This window comes from Sander lucioperca, chromosome 17 (genome assembly GCF_008315115.2).
Source record: "Sander lucioperca isolate FBNREF2018 chromosome 17, SLUC_FBN_1.2, whole genome shotgun sequence".
Classification (NCBI taxonomy): Eukaryota; Metazoa; Chordata; class Actinopteri; order Perciformes; family Percidae; genus Sander; species Sander lucioperca.
The window spans coordinates 19842710-19864855 of NC_050189.1; the positions used below are offsets into that span (position 1 = coordinate 19842710).

Below are 22146 nucleotides of genomic sequence, written 5' to 3' on the forward strand. Positions count from 1 at the left end.
GCGCACCACGGTGATGATTCAGCACCTAAAACGTAAACATGTTGGAGTCCTTGATGAGGAGGAAGGGAGTTCAACAGCAGGGTAAAGTCACTACACAACCCTACTTCTGTTCCGTTTTGAAGTGAGGAACGTAACGTCCCTCCAGTGGTGCTGGTGTGGTGTTTACTCGTTATCCAGCTGACTAGCATGACAAGCTAGCGTTAGCTCGTTAATAACAAGGGGGTAAGCCTCTCCTCAGACCGCGAATCTCCTATGGTGCCATTTTAATGCTACCAAGCCATCACCCCCCGTTAGCATCCCATTGACTGCCATTCATTTTGACGTCACTTTGACAGAGAATAACTTTACATCTGAAGAGTTTAAAGACTCTATTTGTCCATTGTTTATTTCTAAAGAAACACGACAATGTATAAAAGGCTCCATTACCTTGTAGCTCACGTTATGGCTCCGTAGCAGACGTTTTTATAAAAATAGGCTAACGATTGGGTCATAACCACGAGACATCTACGTCTTCAAGCTCAGTTGGAGGCTGCTCAGTAACGCTCAGCCATCACCGGGAAAGATCTTCTAATATCCTTCACTGGTCTCTGTCCAGAGACACGGGGTCTGGTGGTCCATTCTTATATACAGTCTATGGTTAATAATAGTAGTAAAGTTAGCAACCTAGCATTAGCTCGTTATTAACAGTAGTAAAGTTAGCAAGCTAGCGTTAGCTTGCTAATAACAGTAGTAAAGTTAGCAAGTTAGCGTTAGCTCGTTAATAACAGTAGTAAAGTTAGCAAGCTAGCGTTAGCTTGCTAATAACAGTAGTAAAGTTAGCAAGCTAGCGTTAGCTCGTTAATAACCGTAGTAAAGCAGGCAAGACTAAAGACACGGTTTTTTTTTTGGCCCATTAATTTTTCAATCTATTGTCATTTATATATTCTGAGCTTTGTCCCATATCAGTTATTGTTGACAAATATATGTGTGTGTGTTGTACTTTTTAATTTAATTTTAAAGTTATTTTGTAGCACTTGGTCATCTTAAGCTGTGTTTAAATGTGGTGTACAAATGAACTTAACTTGCACTTAATACAATGATGGTAATAATTTAATGAATAAGCTTCAAGTGTGTGTGTGTGTGTGTGTGTGTGTGTGTGGTCTGTATCTGCTCTTTGGGTTACTTACCTTTACACAACTATTAACTAAAACAACAAGTATGTAAGTATTGAGTTGATGTAAATTTAATGCTTTTTTGTTTTTTTATCCGATTCATCGATTAATCGAAAAAGTAATCGACAGATTAATCGATTATTAAAATAACCGTTAGTTGCAGCCCTAGTCTAGACTCAGGTTTGGCTGTAAAATAGAGACTTCCAATGCTGGAACCCAGACGGCACTGAACGTCTGACTTTATTCAACCACAACACAGATTAAACCAACCACACACCACACTTTATCCACTTCTGTTTTCCCCTTCACAATAAAAGCTCTGTTTACTGTAACTTCCTCTTAACCTTCAACTGAGAGGTTACACAATAAAATACCTTACATAAATAAAACAATATGCATATAAAAGTAGTTTAGGATTCAAATGTTACAACATATTTATTTTTCCCGTAATATATATACTAAGTTTTTACAGAGGCCAAGTTTCCTTCTCTACATATTATATTCTTTGTTTCCTCGTATATATGGACATAGAAAAGAAAGACACTGAAGAACTTGGACTCTGAAATCTAGAAACTATAAAGATAATTAAGTGATAAATATAATGCACACTGTAAACATGACTGTAACGGAGTAGATTCATCAGTTATTCCCCCCCAAGCTAAATATAAGATCAAAAACCATTGAGTTGTCCTCTCCCTCTTATTTCATGGATGTACAGTAATCTACACTATATAGTTACTGGTCCAGTGAACTAAGACTAGAACTAAGAAGGATTGTACAATTAGGATAGGTTTTATAATTACACAATCCTCTCAAATGATAGTCCCAGTTTACTGGACAGAACACACACTGTGCTGTACTGTACATGATCCTTTACTGTCAAGGAATACAACAAGAAATACATCATCTAAAAAGATGTGTTGGTCTCTGACCAGTCTGCTGTTGTTAGAACCATTATAGAAACACGTGTATAGACTTTATATATTATCTTCATCACTGACTTCATTATAGAAACATGTGTATAGACTTTATATATTATCTTCATCACTGACTTCATTATAGAAACACATGTATAGGACTTTATATATTATCTTCATCACTGACTTCATTATAGAAACACGTGTATAGACTTTATATATTATCTTCATCACTGACTTCATTATAGAAACATGTGTATAGACTTTATATATTATCTTCATCACTGACTTCATTATAGAAACATGTGTATAGACTTTATATATTATCTTCATCACTGACTTCATTATAGAAACATGTGTATAGACTTTATATATTATCTTCATCACTGACTTCATTATAGAAACACGTGTATAGACTTTATATATTATCTTCATCACTGACTTCATTATAGAAACATGTGTATAGACTTTATATATTATCTTCATCACTGACTTCATTATAGAAACACGTGTATAGACTTTATATATTATCTTCATCACTGACTTCATTATAGAAACACGTGTATAGACTTTATATATTATCTTCATCACTGACCATTTAAAACACATTTAAAACTGTATCAGCCTTTTCTAATTATCTCAACAACTGTCATACTATATTCTAACAACAATATGAACAGCAGTTTATTAGTCTTCATGAAGGCAATATAACAGCACCAATGACTGTCACATGAATATTTATATAAATAATGGTCACAATGTTAAAATAATAACAGGACTTAACTGAACAGTAATATAGACCTGTTGTATTTTAATGCAGGATGATAATAATAAGGGAAAAACACTGCTAAGTGAACAGAAAAGGCTCCAGGATGAATAAATCCTGGCTGTTAGCCTGGTCAGGAGCAGGCTAGCTGCACAGAATAAATCTCCATGGTAACTTAGGTGCCTCTGCTTTTGTGCAACCAAGTCGAGGCTAAATTCATCCAGGATAACTAGAATATCCCGGTTTAATCTTTATCCTGGTTTTGTGAAATAGCCCCCGGCAGACAAACTAATCCAGCACAAATTAGCCACAATAAACATAAAAAATAAAAAAGTCCCACCCTACTCTGCCTCTGATTGGCTAGTACTCTTTGCCTTCAATGATTGAATTGGTTATGTTTAGGCATTTAGAAGGTAAACCAATCAGAGGCAGATTAAGGCGGGACATCCCTTCACCTTGTGAACCAAAAACACTCCCCTTTCCTCTTTTCTCTGTGAAGTACTGTACTTGTATATGTTCTGTGTAGTTGCTGAACTCCAGTAAGTAGTCTGGAGAGTATGGGATTATTTTAGTGTCTTTAATTCCAAGCAAAACTTTTCAGGTATCAAACAAAAACCACTAACTCAAGCAAAAAAATGGTCACCTCAAAGGTCAAACTTAAAACTTGTAAACAAAACATCTGTGTAGTTGTAAAATATTGGTATTGTATTTGTTTGATATTGTGTCCTTTTGTTTACAGTTCCCTCTGCTTCTTTCTCAATGATCAGTCTTTTGCTCCCAGCTTTCTCATTTGCACTTCTAAAGTCTTTGTTTGCAATTCTGGCACAAACGTCTCGCGTGGGCGGGTCTTACAGGAGTGCGTCCCCATTGGCTAATGAGTTTTTGGAGTACGCTTGAGTGACAGCTCAGTGCAGTTAACGTTAGAGACTCTGAGTCTGGAGGACACACAAACAACTCCTAAACAGTGGATTCCTACAAGATTAATAAAGTGTAAGTATATCATATATATTGTCTGTGATCTATGTTGTAAGCATGGTTACTAGACGTTTGTTGTTTCGTTGTAATAAGATACTAGCTAGGACAGCTGTGTAAGTTAGCATTTAACGTTAGCTAACTGCTATCTAAAACAAATGCTAGCCAAGCCAAGTAACTTTGGCTTACTGTAGCTACGTTACTGAGCTAATTTGCCATAGGGATCATGTAGGCTTAGTGAGGCCTTACTCAATGGAGCTGTATTAATTATGGTCATCTCTGTAGAACAATGAGACATTGTGGGACCTGCAGGACAGGTCAGTAATGTAGCTATATGGTCTATTATGACATATTATTATCCAGCTAACTACACATTGTTGTGGTTGCTATTGGTCTGATAATACACAATGCTAGGGTATTGGTTAAGTTGTACAATGTAGAAGCTGTGAATATAACATATTCTATCAAGAGGTTGACAGATACAGTACATATGCAGTGTTAGCACTGCTTAACTGGTTCATCTTCATAGTTATGTTCATTATTATAGCATAGCATAAAAACAAACTCAGTAATGATAGTTACATTTACAGCCAAGAGGATGAAATTACAAGACAACAAGAATGACAGAATGTTTATAAGTACTTATAAGTCCTAGTTATGACAAAGACTGGCTATCCTAACTCTAATTACATGTCTTCTGTTGCATTTGCAAGCAGGTCAGCATAAGGAAAATGTTCACAGTGTTTTTAAAGCCTAAACATTTTCTAATGGCTACTTGAAAGCAAGTTATTTTAATTGTAAATCACCCAAGAACAGTTCTCAATAAGAACTTTGTTAGTATTTGATTTTTGTAAGGAACTTTGTTATCATTTTTCTATCACAGCTCACATCAGGCAGCAGGCAGTCCAACCAGGAGGACGTGGTAGCAGCAGAGAGAGAGGGAGAGGAGCCTTCAGTCTCTCTGTGGAGGAAACACTACGTGTGCTAAGGCTGTAAACAGCCAGGGTATAGACCAATAGACTATGTTCTGTTGAAAATATCACAGATTCATGCCCCCCAGGTATTGATCCTAATGGCACTTTACAAGTGAATGAATCTGAAAATGTTTTCTGCAGGGTAACATGTAATACTAGTACTATTCCAGTTATAATCAACAATAGACCATACAAAGTGTTGAATCCCCTAAGTAATAAGGAGTTGACTGCAAACATAGTCAATTTAGCATCCAGTTCACGTCAGCCACAGGTAACCAAAAAAGGGGCAATACTTAACAACCTAATTGGAATTACAACTACCACTGCAATGATAGAACAGGATAGGAAAATTAGATGCGGTCTACTAAATATCAGATCTCTGTCTTCTAAAGCAATACTAGTAAACGAATTGATATCCGATAATCAAATTGATCTATTCTGTCTAACTGAAACCTGGCTGGGCCATGAAGATTATGTCAGTCTAAATGAAGCCACTCCTCCCACTCATATTAATACTCAAATTTCTAGAGGCTCAGGCCGAGGAGGGGGAGTTGCAGCCATATTTGACTCAAACCTGTTAATTAATCCTAAACCTAAACTAAATTATAACTCTTTTGAAAATCTCGTTCTTAACCTTCAGCATCCAACATGGAAAACAGTACAGCCAATTATATTTGTTGTTGTCTACCGAGCACCAGGTCCATATTGTGAATTTTTATCGGAATTCTCAGAGTTTTTATCATGTGTAGTCCTAAAATCAGACAAAGTACTTATTGTAGGTGATTTTAATATCCATGTGGACGTTGACAGCAATAGCCTTAGTACTGCTTTCAACTCACTGCTAGATTCTATTGGTTTCAGTCAGAGTGTGCATGAGGCCACGCACTGTTTTAACCACACCCTCGACCTTGTGCTGGCATATGGCATCAAAATTGAAGACGTAATAGTATTCCCGCAAAATCCTTTATTATCAGACCACTTCTTAATAACTTTCGAATTCTTACTACCCGATTATACGAAATTAGATAAAAGCTTCTACGCTAGAAGCCTATCTGACAGTGCTATAGCTAAATTTAAGGAAGATATTCCAACAGCACTAAACTCATTAACGTGCCGTAATATAACAGAGGATCTTTATGTAAACTTTAGTCCCTCTCAAATTGATCATTTCGTAGACGGTGCTACGGCCTGCCTACGGACTACTTTAGACTCTGTTGCTCCCCTTAAAAAGAAGACGATGAAGCAAAGGAAACTAGCACCTTGGTATAACTCCCAAACTCGTAAATTAAAGCAAATCTCGCGCAAACTTGAAAGTAAATGGCGTTCCACCAAACTGGAAGAATCTCGTTTAGACTGGCAAGACAGTCTGAAAACCTATAGGAAGACCCTAAGAAAGGCCAGATCAGACTACTATTCATCACTAATAGAAGAAAATAAGAACAACCCAAGGTTTCTTTTCAGCACTGTAGCCAGGCTGACAGATAGCCACAGCTCTGTTGAGCCATCTATTCCTATAGCTCTGAGTAGTGATGACTTCATGAGTTTCTTTAACGATAAAATTATAACAATTAGAGATACTATTCATCACCTCTTTCCCCCAACCTCTAATGGGTCACCTTTAACTGACAGACTGCTAGAAAGAACGACTAGACCTGACATATACTTAGATTGCTTTTATCCTATAAACCCTCAACAATTAATGCTAAAGGTCTCTTCAGCTAAGCCATCTACCTGTCTCTTGGACCCCATCCCAACGAAGCTACTTAAAGAAGCGTTACCCATGGTTAACACTTCATTGCTAGATATGATAAATATGTCTTTATTGACAGGTTATGTACCGCAGTCATTTAAAGTAGCTGTGATAAAACCTCTACTGAAAAAACCCACCCTCGATCCTGAGGTCTTAGCCAACTATAGACCTATATCTAACCTTCCCTTTCTCTCCAAGATCCTTGAGAAAGTAGTCGCTAACCAGTTATGTGATTTTCTACATAGCAATAGCTTATTTGAGGACTTTCAGTCAGGATTTAGAAAGCATCATAGCACAGAGACGGCACTGGTGAAAATCACTAACGATCTTCTAACTGCATCAGACAAAGGACTTGTCTCCATACTTGTCTTATTAGATCTTAGTGCTGCATTCGATACTATTGACCATACCATCCTCTTACAGAGACTGGAACATTTAGTTGGCATTAAAGGAATCGCACTAAACTGGTTTAAGTCCTACTTCTCTGATCGATCGCAATTTGTTAATGTTAACAATAAACCCTCCAATTACGCTAAAATTAACCATGGCGTTCCTCAAGGCTCAGTGCTTGGACCGATTCTATTCTCCTTATATATGCTTCCTCTAGGCAATATTATTAGGAAACACTCAATTAACTTTCACTGTTATGCGGATGACACCCAATTATATCTGTCAATCAAGCCAGACGAAACCAGCCAGCTAGCTAAACTTCAAGCTTGCATTAAAGATATAAAATCATGGATGGCCTACAATTTCCTGATGTTAAACTCAAACAAAACCGAAGTTATTGTCCTGGGCTCCAAACACCTACGAACCTCATTAGCTGAAGATATAATTACTCTGGATGGCATTGCCCTGGCCTCAAGTACTACTGTCAGAAATCTAGGAGTTATTTTTGATCAGGATCTATCCTTTAACGCCCATCTAAAACACACCTCTAGAACAGCCTTTTTTCACCTTCGTAACATTGCTAAAATTAGGAACATCCTGTCTCAAAACGATGCAGAAAAACTAGTCCATGCATTCGTTACTTCCAGGCTGGACTACTGTAATTCCTTATTATCAGGATGCTCAAATAAGTCCGTTAGGACTCTCCAGCTGATCCAGAATGCTGCAGCGCGTGTTCTGACAAGAACTAAGAAAAGAGATCATATTTCTCCTGTATTAGCTTCTCTCCATTGGCTTCCTGTAAAATCCAGGATTGAATTTAAAATCCTTCTTCTGACCTATAAAGCTCTAAATGGTCAAGCACCTTCATATCTTGAGGACCTCTTAGTACCTTATTGTCCCACTAGAGCACTACGCTCCCAGAATGCAGAGTTACTTGTGGTTCCTAGAGTCTCTAAAAGTAGAATGGGAGGCAGAGCCTTCAGCTATCAGGCTCCTCTCCTGTGGAACCAGCTCCCAATCTGGGTTCGGGGGGCAGACACCGTCGCTACATTTAAGACTAAACTGAAAACTCTCCTCTTTGATAAAGCTTATAGTTAGGGAGTGAGGAGTTGCAGTGAACGCCTAGACCGGCGGGGCAGGGTGTATAGCTGCAGACACAACACCCCTGCTTTTCTCTGCTTCTCTTTACAGTCATCAGATTTACCTATCGTATAATCAATAATATAGTGCCTCTCCTAGTTATGCTGTTATAATTCTAGACTGCCGAGGAAGTTCCTTCTTATGACACGCTCTTTTCTTTTGTTTCCTTTTATGCACATCCTGTCTCAGAAGTGCTTGTTACTAACCTAGCTCTGGGGAGTTTACTCCCCGGAGTCCTTATGTTTCTTCTTCGCCCAGAACATCGCCTCGGATTAGGGCGACACCAAGACCTGGGTCTTGGGTGCAGCTGTGGCTATGGACCTGCTACACCCTGCTACGCTCTGCGATTCCCTGCAATGCCCGACTACGTCCTGCTGCGTCCACCGCGTCCACCCATGCTCTGCTGTGCCACGCTACATCCTGTACCGTCATAACCCCAACCGTCAGACACCGCCCACCAAGAGTCTGGGTCTGCCGAGGTTTCTTCCTAAAAGGGAGTTTTTCCTCGCCACTGTCGCAATAGCCACTGCTAATGCTTGCTCTTGGGGGAACTATTGGAATTGTTGGGGCTTTATAGAGTGTGGTCTAGACCTACTCTATCTGTAAAGTGTCTCGAGATAACTCTTGTTATGATTTGATACTATAAATAAAATTGAATTGAATTGAATTGAACTATGTACTGAACATATGTTACTGAGATACTCTACAATACTACTTACAATAATGTTTTTCTTAGTTAATTTTCATTTGTGTACTTGTAGTTTCTAAGTACATTGCATGTCAATATATCCTACTACAGTATAGTGTCCTGTAATTTAATTTGTGTTTACATTGTTTTACTGTAATTATATTTTAAAATGCATGTAATATATTAAAACACATTTTTACATTCACCCTTGTCTGTTTGGTTCATTATGTACTACAGGAAATAAGGTTGAGACTATTATAATTCTTTATTTTTAGTCCAACATAAATTTTTTTTACAAATCACATATCTACATAATGGATATTTGAACGTATTTTGCCGGGGCCCCGGTGGTAGAAGAAGCTGGAACTCGGTGTCAGTCATTATTTGCAGTACATCACAGGTCAGGATCAGTTTTTCATCACCAACAATACACAAAAATACTAAGTAATTGGGTTATGTATATATTTCATGTATTCAGTTTCACCTAAGGCAGGCTGTATTTCTCTGCTGACTTGTGTCTGCAACAACACTTCTAAGGGGGGGGGGGGCAGGAATATCACACACAACTCCTGGACGCCTGGGATCATCTGGTCTCCTGAGCTCAGTGATGGCCCACCGCTCCAGTCTGGACGCCAACCTTTTACAGGGCTGGGATGTGGCTGTAGTCCTTCACTTCCTTGACTTTGATGAAAAGTGTTTGAATTTAGCTCAAAAAAAAAAAAAAAAAAACCAAAAAGACTTTGCACTCTAGGAACATTTTCTAGCTTTCATAATCACTACTGGAACACTTATTTCTGGAATATTATTGATCACAAATTTTTATCTCCTAATGCTCCTCATAACCACTGAAAACTGACAAAAAGTCAAACCCAAAGTCCAATTATTATGAATGTTATTTGACATTAAGCAGTGTATTCATTTACGCCTATAGGAAACAGCTTAACGTAGTTTAAAGTCGGAAAACAGTGACCAATGATCACCAAATTTCTTATGACCATGTCTTGTCATAAACAACAGACATTTGTTGACCACTGATCGTTGTTTAGGTACATTGAACCTTTTTTGAAGATTTTTCCTTACACTTAATGTCAGATTAACGTCCATACTATGTGTACTTTGGGTTAGATTTTTCAGTGGTTATGACGAGCAATATGAGAGAAAAATGTGGTAATCATTGATCGTTGTTTAGGTCAATTAAACCACGTTAGGCCTTTTCTTCTCCATAGGCGCCAATGAAGAAGAAAACGTTAATGTGAGATAACTTCTGTAATCGTTGGATTTCCGTTATTTTTTTTGACAAGCTTAAGTGTTCATGACAAGATATGGCCATGAGAAATTTGATGATCATTGATCGTTGTTTTCCGACTTTAAGCCACGTTAAGTGTTTTAGAATGTCCCCAATTCAGTAACTTTAGGACAAATAATATGGCAATATTCTTAATTCAACAAAGATATTGAATAATGATCTCTGTATATGTATATAATATCTTGAAGAGATTAAAATTCATTCATTTTAAGCATATTGGCAGACATGGTGAAATGTCCCATTAGAAACAGATTTCTACTGATATATTTATATAGAGTTAGATTGTGACACATCGGTCTGACTCCTATCTATAAAATAATCTGCCAACATGTTTCCACGGCTCTGATTGGCTGCGTGAATGGCTCCATTTAATCCCATCCCAGTCTTCTAAAGAGTTGACCTGTGGTAATAAAGTCCTGTGATATCTCTGCAGTTGTGACAGATCAGTGAACGTCTCCATCAGGTGAGACTCTACAGAGACCTTCTGCAGGGACACACCTGTAGAGAACTGTTGAAATAACATGACTTTTTATTATTAATAGTAATTTTTATTGTTTTTCAGACATGATCGAGGTACCAGTGCTCCCTGGACAGGATGCCATTCTGCCATGTCGGTCTGCTGATCCCTCCATCAGAGTTTTATTGTGGAGCAGAGCTGACCAGAAGCCATATAAAACCCTCTTATGCAGAACTGTAAAGCTGGATAATGACGAGCAGCATGAATCCTATAACAACAGGGTGGAGCTGGTGGACAAAGATCTGAAAAACGGAGTTGTTTCTTTAAAGCTGAAGAAAGTGAGCAGACACGACACTGGAAGATACATGTGTCGAGTTGAAACCGGTGATCAAAATGTTATAAAGAAACGCCTCAACTCTGACCCAATCGGAATCATCTATCTGCAGGTTCCAGGTGAGGTAGTCTCTCTCAGAGAGTTTTTCTGAGTATCAGGTTGTAGCTGCAGTTTCTAACATCAGAGAGGATGAAGACTGCTCCACTATCACACATTTACTGACTCATAATGTTTTATTCATCTTCAGGTTCTAAGGATGGATATATAAGTTATCTAACTTGGCCTGTAGGCTGATGAAGATGCTTTTATATATAGGACTTTATTATATTAAAATAGATATTTATTGCCATTAGCACAGGTACAGAGCTGTACAGGTGTTTTGGAATTCTTTTTCACTGTATCAGAAATACAATAGAAAAATATAATGAAAATATGAAGCTACATAAATAGATATGAATAAAGTCTTATGGGAATTGATATGGGTACAGATTCAATTATTGGCAAAATATCAAAGATGTTTTATCAGTATTAATAAAGTTATAAATATGTGTATTAATAACTTTACCAAATTGACAAACAATCAAAACGGGGCACCACCCTGGAACCAGGGACCAATAACTGAGCTGTGAAACAGTCTTATAGGTGGAGTTCCCTTTAAAATACAGATCTTAATTAATTTGATAAATTGATCTGGTATCTTTCAAAGGAACAAAGGAAGCACTGACCTGTATAATCCAGCTTTATTACAATACACAAATAACCACACAACATCTTCTTGTTAAAGTCTAATAGGATTTATTTTAACTTCAAAAATACTGATGGTCAATCAATAATTCTTCAATCATCAAAACTCTATCGACTTGTTACAGTTCTAGCAAACAAGCAGCAAGCAAGCTTTTGTGTGTGTGTGTGTGTGTGTGTGTGTGTGTGTGTGTGTGTGTGTATGTGTGTGTGTGTGTGTGTGTGGGAGGAGGAAAGGGGGGGGAGGAGTAGCGGGCCGCGTGGTCGGGCTAACCACGCGAGATTCAGGATGGCGGTCGGGAGCCACGTGTTTGGAGGCTGTTTGTAGTTTTAGTACAAAGACCCAAAATGGCTACTCCTAACGATGAAATATCGGGGAACCCCGCGGGACTTCAACACGTATTACAGACAAAAAGGGGACACACCTTGGAGCGCTATTTTGGCGCCGAAATGGCAGTTGAAACTCTGTTACGTCTCGCGTGACTACGGTAGCAGGCGAGGCCAGCTGTCCCAATGGCGTGTGTGTGTGTGTGTGTGTGTGTAAATGTGTGTGGAGGTTAGAACAATGAGAGACAGAAAAAGGAGGGAAAACACGATTGAAAAGAAAACACTTGAAAATCTTGATCCTGGTGGCTGTGAGAATAATCAGTCTCCCTCGTTTCCTCAAGATGCTCACGCCAAGCTACAGCAGGATCTGAGAGTTTGGTTTTAACGAGGGAAGGGTTTATTGTCTTCCTCCTTTGTGAACTAACAGCTGGTGCTCCGCGGTAACAATAACCACACCGTTCGCCGTTACAAAGGTCTACGGTATAACGTCTGTTATATCGTAGAGCTGTCGTCTGAGTGACGACAGGCAGAATGATGGTCTCACTCATACAGTAATTACTTCTCCACAGCGGGAGGTAGCATTCACAGTTTTAACAACAACTTCCAACCATATCTTGATCAGTGATATTCTCCACAACAGTGGTTTGGGACACGGCGGTCTGACCACATTAATGGCAAAACAATAGTAGCAATAACATTTACTCATTAATAAAAAACACACGGTTCTACATCAGCCCAGAACTATGTAAAGATTCTTGCCGCAAAGAGCCGTGAGAAGTGGGTGACAGGGACTTTTATTCCTCCGCCACCTGGTGGCGGCGGCTGGTGCGTTCAAGGAACCTCAGCCAATGGGACGTCCGGAACTCTCCGCCATTTTGTTCCTCTTCCTCGTGGGGTAACGTGCTTTCTCCATTTTGAAAACTTTTTCACATGGAAGTGCGAAGTTTCCAGGCTTTGAGAATTACGTACAGGCCTCTCCTTTGTCTGAGGCCATGTGTTAGGCCTCCTGTGCTCTCTCTGTCTTGGAGGTCACCGGCTCTTTGTTTAAAGTCAGGTTAAACACACTGTTTGGTATTCTTTATTGCAGGGGTCACCAACCTTTTAGAAACTGAGAGTTACTTCATGGGTACTGAGTCATACGAAGGGCTACCAGTTTGATACGCTCTTCTGAAATAACAAATTTGCTCAGTTTGCCTTTAGTTATATATGATTATTAATGATTAATGATACTCATCTATGTGAAGACAATGATTACGTTAATGATTTCTCACAATAATTATCAACAATGACTTGACAGATAATGTCAATATTCAATTTTCACTTTTAGAACAGGCCTGAGGGCTACTCATGTGGTCCTTGGGGGCTACCTGGTGCCCGCGGGCACCGTGTTGGTGACCCCTGCTTTATTGTGTGTACATGTTTCCTCTGTTGCACTACCATTACTGGCTGAGATACAAACTGTGAACCACAGGGACATTAAAGAGAGACATTACCTCTATTCAAATGTTGAACCTCTATTAGTTTGAGTTGTTCCTCACAGCAGCTGATGACAGGAAGGACACCCGTTAACATTCACTTACTGCAGGACAAATAATGTGGAAACATTCTTAATCCAGCAAAGATATTGAATAATATTTTCTATATATGTATATAATATCTTAAAGAGATTCAAATTTATTAATTTTAAGCACATTGGCAGACAGGGTAAAGTGTCCCGTTTGAAACAGATTTCTACTGATATATTTATATAGAGTTAGATTGGGACACATCGCTCTGACTCCTATCTATAAAATAATCTGCCAACATGTTTCCACGGCTCTGATTGGCTGCGTGAATGGCTCCATTTAATCCCATCCCAGTCTTCTAAAGAGTTGACCTGTGGTAATAAAGTCCTGTGATATCTCTGCAGTTGTGACAGATCAGTGAACGTCTCCATCAGGTGAGACTCTACAGAGACCTTCTGCAGGGACACACCTGTAGACAACTGTTGAAATAACATGACTTTTTATTATTAATAGTAATTTTTCATTGTATTTCAGACGAGATTGTGAAAGTGCGCACTGGACAGGATGTCATTCTGCCATGTCAGGCTGCTGATCCCTCCATCAGCATTGTAGAGTGGAGAAGACCTGACCTGGAGCCAGATATCGTCCTCTTATACAGAGATGGACACTTGAAGACAGAAGGACAGCATTCATCCTTTAAGGACAGGGTGGAGCTGGTGAACAGAGAGCTAAAGAATGGAGACATGTCTTTTACTCTGAAGAATGTGAACATCAACGACACTGGAGCATACGAGTGTCGTGTTGAATCAGATTCAAAAAGTAAAAAGAGAGCCAACACCAACTCTGAGCCAATCAGAATCATCTATCTGCAGGTTACAGATCCAGCAGGTGAGGTAGTCTCTCTCAGTGAGTTTTTCTGAGTATCAGGTTGTAGCTGCAGTTTCTAACATCAGAGAGGATGAAGACTGCTCCACTATCACACATTTACTGACTCGTGTTTTTTTTTACTTCAGATTCCCTGAGGATAGAGACTCCCCTCCTGAAGACCGATACGGAGGACTGACAGCAGGTGTTCCAGGTGGACTGATTCTTGTAGTTGTTCCAGTGGTTGTTGTCCTGATATATAAAAGACATAAGAAGAAGAGATCAGGACTGCCTGCTGATGTTGATAAAGCATTTTTCCACCATGAATCTCCACCTTACCGTGGTGGAGGGGTCCGTGTATCTGAGTCTGGGATCTGTATTATCTGGAGCTCTGAGATCCTCTAGGGTCTCCATGATGAGATGGTCCCAGACTAAGTAAATCAGTTTTACCTTTAAAAAAGTAGAATATTTAACTTGAGTAAAAGTAATGTTGCTTTAAAGAAAAGGAGAAGTGACGTAACTTAAAGTATTTTTACTTTCAATACATTTTCCTCAATTTAAAATAAAATGACTCGATAATTGATTCTTGAAAATTGTGCTCAGATAAAAGATAAGTCAGTTAAAATGTTCTTTAAGAGCAGAATGAAGCAGCCAACACAGAGATGTTCAGACAATATAAACTCAGCAGTATTACACAGAAATACTTTGTTCCATTAAATGAGTAAATGTAATCCATTACTTCAGCCCAGCTGTACTCAGAGCTGATATATTACAGCAAGCTTTTAAAGGTGCCCTGCCAAACGTATTTCATGACTTTGTGGTGATGTCTGAAGTTCTACCATGGACTCTGTAACATTTTCTGTGTAAAAAATGCCTTGGTTACCTTGTTTCAAGCCATTCTAGCGTGGTATAGAAAGCCTGCAGGAAGACTCAGCTCGATTCTCATTAATATTCAACGAGCTAAGCTGCTTGAATCTGATTGGCTAACAGCTAGCCAACGAGAGCCTGGCTGTCAGAATCCTTTACTCAGCCCAACTGGGCGAGCTCATGAATAGTAATGAGCTCAGGCAACATGATGTCAGACTGACCAGCTTTTGTAATTGGCCTGATTTCTCTGCTTGTTTCTTGTCAGTGGCTAGAGCTGACAGAGGAGGCAGTTAGTTAGTTAGTTAGTTACTTAGTTAATTAGTTAGTTAGTTAGTTAGTTAGTTAGTTAGTTAGTTAGTTAGTTAGTTATATTTTATTTCTGTCATGCCAAATTTTGGCCAATCCCACATGGGATTACAAGACACCACAAAATTACTTATTTAGCAAACAGATTCCTGTCGCATATACAAATCTTTTGGAGAAATATAATTTTGGCTTAACCCATATATTGTCCACCCATTGCATTTTGTCTTTAGCAAACACGGATTTTTTAAACAAACCATTATTCAGCTTTTCATTATTTAAAAACAACTCACCAAAACCATAATTACAAAGCAGTTTGCATATATCTTTAGACCAAGGACTAAGAATGTAGGGCTGGCCGATATCACCTAAAAATAAAATCCCCGATTTTTTCAAAAAAAATCCGATTTAATATTTAAATCGATTTTTCTTCTCCCCCTACTTAAAATCAATCTGCAGATGACAAAGAAATTGTTCAAAACAAGTTTTAACTTTATTTTGTTTTGACTCACACACACGCACACACACGGGGCATGTATACCATTATGATTATTCATGCCAATTTTGTGGAAATATAAATATGCTTGAGTGTTTTCCCTTTTTTTGGATTGGGGGGGGGGGCTATATATTCAACAACAAACAAACGGATGCGTGAGATAAAGCTGTTTTCACACATACAGGTAATTCACTTCTCGTTCCTCGCTAAAAGTTCAAATCATTTTAACGTTATTGCACAACCTTGCCCCTATTTTCACCTGTTGCTGAGTAACGTATATTAACATCCCATGGTCTCTTGAAGGAAGCATACCTGTAGCAATCTACTTCGTAGTAACTAGCGGTAGAAACAAACGTCGAAGAGGAGCTCCGGGCTAAAGAGCGGCGATTGCTAGTTGTTTAAGCCGCTACAGACCTCCATCACAGCTCGGTCGTATCAGCGGCATTTAGTAGATGTGTTGAGCCGCAAAAGAGTTCCTCAACACCGGCTCTGGTGCCCCGCGTGGTGGTCCTTTAGGTCAGCGGTAGCTGGTGGTTCAGTTATCTGAGAATAGGTGACTCTCAGCCGGGGACAGAGCACCGCGAGCTGCCGGTCATTTCGGCGGAGATTACGGATAAGTAAGTAATGAAACTCGTCGGCGGATGTTAAGGAGAAAATCGATTTTCGTTTTAACAAATCGACATTAACTACACATTCGAGTTAATCGATAAAATCGATTTATCGCCCAGCCCTACAAGAATGTGTTTATCCCAAAGAAATATTTTCCTCGTCAACCTATTTGCGTCCATATCTAATAAACAATTATATACATATCTTCCAGCGAGCCTCACATGATTCCCATCCCATGTCTCCCACTATCGCCAATGTCGGGGTATATTTATGCACACTCAGAAAATATCTCATGGCACTATTTTGCACTAATTCACAATTAGATATATTCCTAAGTCCTCTAACACCCACAATATAATCAATTATGCAGTTCATTTTCACATTTACGACATAACACAAACACATATGGACCTAACAGATTTTTAAAAAATGCAAGTAAAAACGGGTTTGTGTGGCAGGGCACCTTTAACAGAAACCTCTGTTACCTCCCTAAGCGTCCGGTATACTCCAGCGGGCACCGTGCGCCAGGCTCCGTAGATGGCGGCACGCTACGAGCAGGCCCAGAGATGATGATGCTCAATGCGTTGTTCATTGCAGTATTGCTTCATTGACAGCCATGGTGACGTCATTTTATGGTGCGCACACCTCCTGCTGGGAACACCGCGGCTACCATAAACCAAGCTTTACCGTGGTGTGTGTGTGGGGGGTCTGTATATCTGAGACTGGGATCTGTAGTATCTGGAGCTCTGAGATCCTGTAGGGTCTCTATGATGAGATGGTCCCAGAGGAGGGTCAGAAGGACGGTAGAGATCCATTTGACCGTGGAACGCTTCTGTTGCGCGCGCTCCACTCTATTCCTATGGGTGACGTCAAGCGACTTCAACGCGCATGCAAAGCATCCTGGGAAGGCGGCGCTGCATTTGAAAAAATGCTGCGCGTCCAAAAGCTGGCCGATGTCCATCTTTATGCAAATGAATCCGTTGAACGCGACGCGACTATCCAGTAGAAGTAGACGAAAATCTTTCAAACTGACCTTTGTCAATCTGAAATGAAGACAGATTCAGCAACTGCACGGCCTATTTCTCTCTTAAAATGTTTTCAGAAACACGTTTCGGTGAACTATTTTATAAAGTAGTTAGTAGTAGTAGTAGTAGTTAGTAGTTAGTTTATATACTACATCGTATTCTTAACGAGCCGCCATGACACTCTGTTGAAATTCTTGAGAAGCCAAACCCACGACACGCGTTCGTCCAATCAGCTGCCGGTCAGGGGCGTGGATAGTGGAGCATCTGTATAAGCATCAACCATGGATGTATGACGTCGCGACACCACGATTCAGCCGTGTCGGACAAATGGATCTTTACCGTGAGAGAGAGGTTCAGTTCAACTGTCTACTTTTACCTTTAGAGAACTAGAATATTTTACTCGAGTAAAAGTTGCTTTAAAAAAAAAAAGTTACATAAGTAAAAGTACTTTTACTTATATAACAATATAAGTAAAAGTCAATGATCACAATGTAAACTCAGCCGTAATACACATAAATACTTAATACTCCATTAAATAGATAAAGAATAATGTACTCAGCATTTATCTATCACTGCAAGCTTTTAACAAAAAAATGAGATTTCTTTAGTTGTAAATATCAGCAGACGGAGCAGCTACCAAATATCTTCTAATCAGGTGTAGAGAGCTCTTCTTGTGTGTTTCGGTAATAATACATTTTATATGGAGGGAATATTAAATGCTTGTTTTCTCTGCGTAATATAAAAGCTCATGGTGCCTGCTTGGAATGATTTCTTAGCTGATTTAAAATCCATTAACATTGAATAGTTTAAACTGAGGAGTTGATGACATTGTGAATATTGTTGTTATTGTAATTATAAAATCATCTGATGCCGCTCAGAATATCTCAGGAGACATAGAGGACCAGTCTGTCTCTAAATAAGACCTTCAACTGGATTTATTATCTATGAAATAGATTTACATGATGTTTGCCAAAGGAATGTTATGAAATGTGAACTATACCAAAGTGATGATCTTTGAAATCAGTTGATAATTATTTAATATGAATGAATGGATGAAATAATAATGATCAGAGACATGATGGAAGTTGATAACTCAGTTTTAACATTCAGATACCTTAATGCGCCTTAAACTGTTTTACTATTTTATCTTATTCTGATAAATACTTTATTTTGCTACATTTGATTCCAAGTTGTTACTTTTATATATTCATTGTTCTGCTTTTTTATTTTTTTATTCTTTGAACACAAATAAAGCCGCTCCAAATATCCAACCTCATATTGTGTGTGTGTGTGTTCTATTAATATATGAATATGTTAAATATGTAGAGGAGGAGCAGAGACTGGGGGAAGGATGTGATCCTGAGAGACTAAGATCTGAATCTGATGGAGGTCTCTGGTGTCAGCTGAAGACACTTTTGTCCAACATGTCCAGGATTTCAGTCAGAGCGGTCGGGGCGATACAGACGGAGATACAGTATATCCCAACTGCAGTCTGGGCTGCTGCGCGGAGAGTCTGCAAGGTTTTGTAACAACGCAGCCTGTAGCAGTGATTGGCTACAGAAGAGAAGAAGTCTGTTCTTGGAGCCGCTCTACCTTTGACCACAATCAGTATCAACTCCCAGACCGTTGGAGCATGAGACACGACACGTTTAACTGTTGATCAGCTCTCCAAACTGACCTTTAAAAACCAATCTGAGGATGTTTTGTGAGTTATGTTCAATCCTCTGTGTCTTTGTGTTTCTCACTGCAGTAACACTCAAGAGTTACAGTGGTGGTACAGTGTAGTAGAGGGTGGTACAGTGTAGTGGAGGGTAGTACAGTGTAGTAGAGGGTGGTACAGTGTAGTAGAGGGTGGTACAGTATAGTAGAGGGTGGTACAGTGTAGTAGAGGGTGGTACAGTGTAGTGGAGGGTAGTACAGTGTAGTAGAGGGTGGTACAGTGTAGTAGAGGGTGGTACAGTGTAGTAGAGGGTGGTACAGTGTAGTGGAGGGTAGTACAGTGTAGTAGAGGGTAGTACAGTATAGTAGAGGGTGGTACAGTGTAGTAGAGGGTGGTACAGTGTAGTAGAGGGTGGTACAGTGTAGTGGAGGGTAGTACAGTGTAGTGGAGGGTAGTACAGTGTAGTAGAGGGTGGTACAGTGTAGTAGAGGGTAGTACAGTGTAGTAGAGGGTGGTACAGTGTAGTGGAGGGTAGTACAGTGTAGTGGAGGGTAGTACAGTGTAGTAGAGGGTGGTACAGTGTAGTAGAGGGTAGTACAGTGTAGTAGAGGGTGGTACAGTGTAGTAGAGGGTGGTACAGTGTAGTACAGTGTAGTAGATGGTGGTACAGTGTAGTAGAGGGTGGTGCAGTGTAGTAGAGGGTGGTACAGTGTAGTAGAGGGTAGTACAGTGTAGTAGAGGGTGGTACAGTGTAGTAGAGGGTGGTACAGTGTAGTACAGTGTAGTAGATGGTGGTACAGTGTAGTAGAGGGTGGTGCAGTGTAGTAGAGGGTGGTACAGTGTAGTAGAGGGTAGTACAGTGTAGTAGAGGGTAGTACAGTGTAGTAGAGGGTGGTACAGTGTAGTAGAGGGTGGTACAGTGTAGTAGAGGGTAGTACAGTGTAGTAGAGGGTGGTACAGTGTAGTAGAGGGTGGTACAGTGTAGTAGAGGGTAGTACAGTGTAGTAGAGGGTAGTACAGTGTAGTAGAGGGTGGTACAGTGTAGTAGATGGTGGTACTTTGCTTCAGTTAGAGCTCTTCTGAGGAGGGAAATGAAGTCTGTACGGCTCCATTTTGCCTGTCTGGACCTGTTCCTGTAATCAGAGAACAAAATGGAGGATACTTAGTGGGTGGATCACGTGGTATCAAAAGGCTCAAAGCACATTTTAAATGTGCACCTCCCCCCCCTCTCAGTCAGTGTCAGGATGTGGTGTCAGTTCCTCTTTAATGTTGGTAGAGAGAAACTGCAGCTCTTTATCATACAGTATGTCTGAACAGACTGTTGAAGTTTCACAGCAAACAACTACATTTAAAATATCTGACTGTTTCTGTCAGATGGTTAACTGAACTCAACACTAAATATGATCTATAGAAGCAGATATTATGGCTATGATTCTCTCCTTTGTGTCTGTGCTTAACAACAACACGAGGTCTCCCATGACACTAAAGTCCTGAATGGTATTTCCCCAGCAGCAGCATTAGTCATTACTACTAAAATGACTGAATGAGTGATGAATTTCCCCGAAGAGGATGGAGATAATGAGCAACTGAGAAGGACTTCTATATGTTCTTAATTATTCATGTCCTGATCAATTAGCTGCGTTTGCCTCAGCAGTGTTTGCCTTTGCAGTGTTTCTCTTGTTTCTAGCTATTTATAGCAGATCCTTTTTCATCTCGGGTCGGTGGCGAGAACCGTGTTCTGAATAAACTGTTGCTTAACACCGACGTCAGTGCACCCTTTCTTTATCCAAGACAGAAACAGGTGACTTTGGAGCTGGGCTTGATTTCTGTGCGGCGCCATAATATTTTTAAAGCTATAGTGCGTAGTTTCTGTCGCCCCCATGAGGAATTCTAAGTACTGACAACAACACTGTCGGTGCGTCCACATGATACAAGCCTTCCATGATCACCCCCCCTCCACACAGTTGCTAGTAGCCAAGGAGGACACGGAGGATTAAAAAAACATGATGGACTCTTCAGAAGAGGTCATTATCTTCACTTGAGTTTCTGCACGCGAAAGTCACCGGACGCCACAATCTTCTGAACATAGTCATACTGAGAAATACAGAGAGAGTTGTATATATTTATGTAATATTAAAACGTTACGCACTAAAGCTTTAAGATTGGGGGCTGGTACAGTGCGTTGTCCCTGTAGGGATGCGCCCTGCTTTACCATTTTGATGCCGTTGTTATGATTTTGGGCAACGCCCTGGCGGGGTGTGCTGGGTGGGCTGGTGCTTAGCCTCCAGGTGTTTCCTAAGCCTGTGACGTGTACACGGAGCTGTTCTGGGTGTAGGATAGTTGGGCTGCCTGCAGAACAACTTGTTCCACTGCCTCTTTAGAGCTTCTCCAGGGACAGGGGTTGCTGGGTCTCAGGGTGGAGATTGGCTGACTGGCTGACATTACCTAATCATTTTATCTGTTTATCATATAAACAACGTTTCAAAGGCCACTGGTTTTTGCTGACTATCCTTGTTTTAGTGTCACCAGTCAGTCCAGTTTGTTGTGGAAACAAGAGTCATTGAGCCGAATCACAAGCTCGGAATTCTTTCTTTTATCCTGTAACCTGTATTGATGCTTTTAAAAAATATACATGGAAATGGTGTAACAATCACCCAGAGCCCAAAGGGACACCTTCACAATTTAATACACGTAACGAAGTAAAAAGTACAGAGTATTTCCCTCTGAGTAGACGTAGAAAATGGCATGAAAAGAACATTTGTACATAACATTAATTGAGTACTTGTACAACACATTGTGATCTCTTACAGGCTGTATTTGGTTTTTTCCAGGAAGCTTTCTGTAATGGTTTCTTGATGTGTGAGAAACTGACAAGCTGCTGAGAATAGTGATTGAAACAGAGGA

At 39.8% G+C, this 22146-nt stretch overlaps 2 protein-coding genes and 1 long non-coding RNA gene across 3 annotated transcripts in view; all 3 read right to left on the reverse strand.

The window, feature by feature from the left end:
• The window catches only part of LOC118493596, a 61138-nt gene extending 47065 nt beyond the window's left edge, over positions 1 to 14073 (reverse strand). The window contains exon 1 of the long non-coding RNA XR_004895543.1: positions 13955 to 14073. This is a non-coding gene — a long non-coding RNA (uncharacterized LOC118493596). The remainder of the gene's footprint in view (positions 1 to 13954) is intronic.
• LOC116064544 (zinc finger protein 239-like) overlaps positions 1 to 22146 on the reverse strand; it is an 893026-nt gene that overhangs the window by 705074 nt on the left and 165806 nt on the right. The window lies entirely within an intron of this gene.
• The window catches only part of LOC116034141 (hemicentin-1-like), a 1482957-nt gene that overhangs the window by 142240 nt on the left and 1318571 nt on the right, over positions 1 to 22146 (reverse strand). The window lies entirely within an intron of this gene.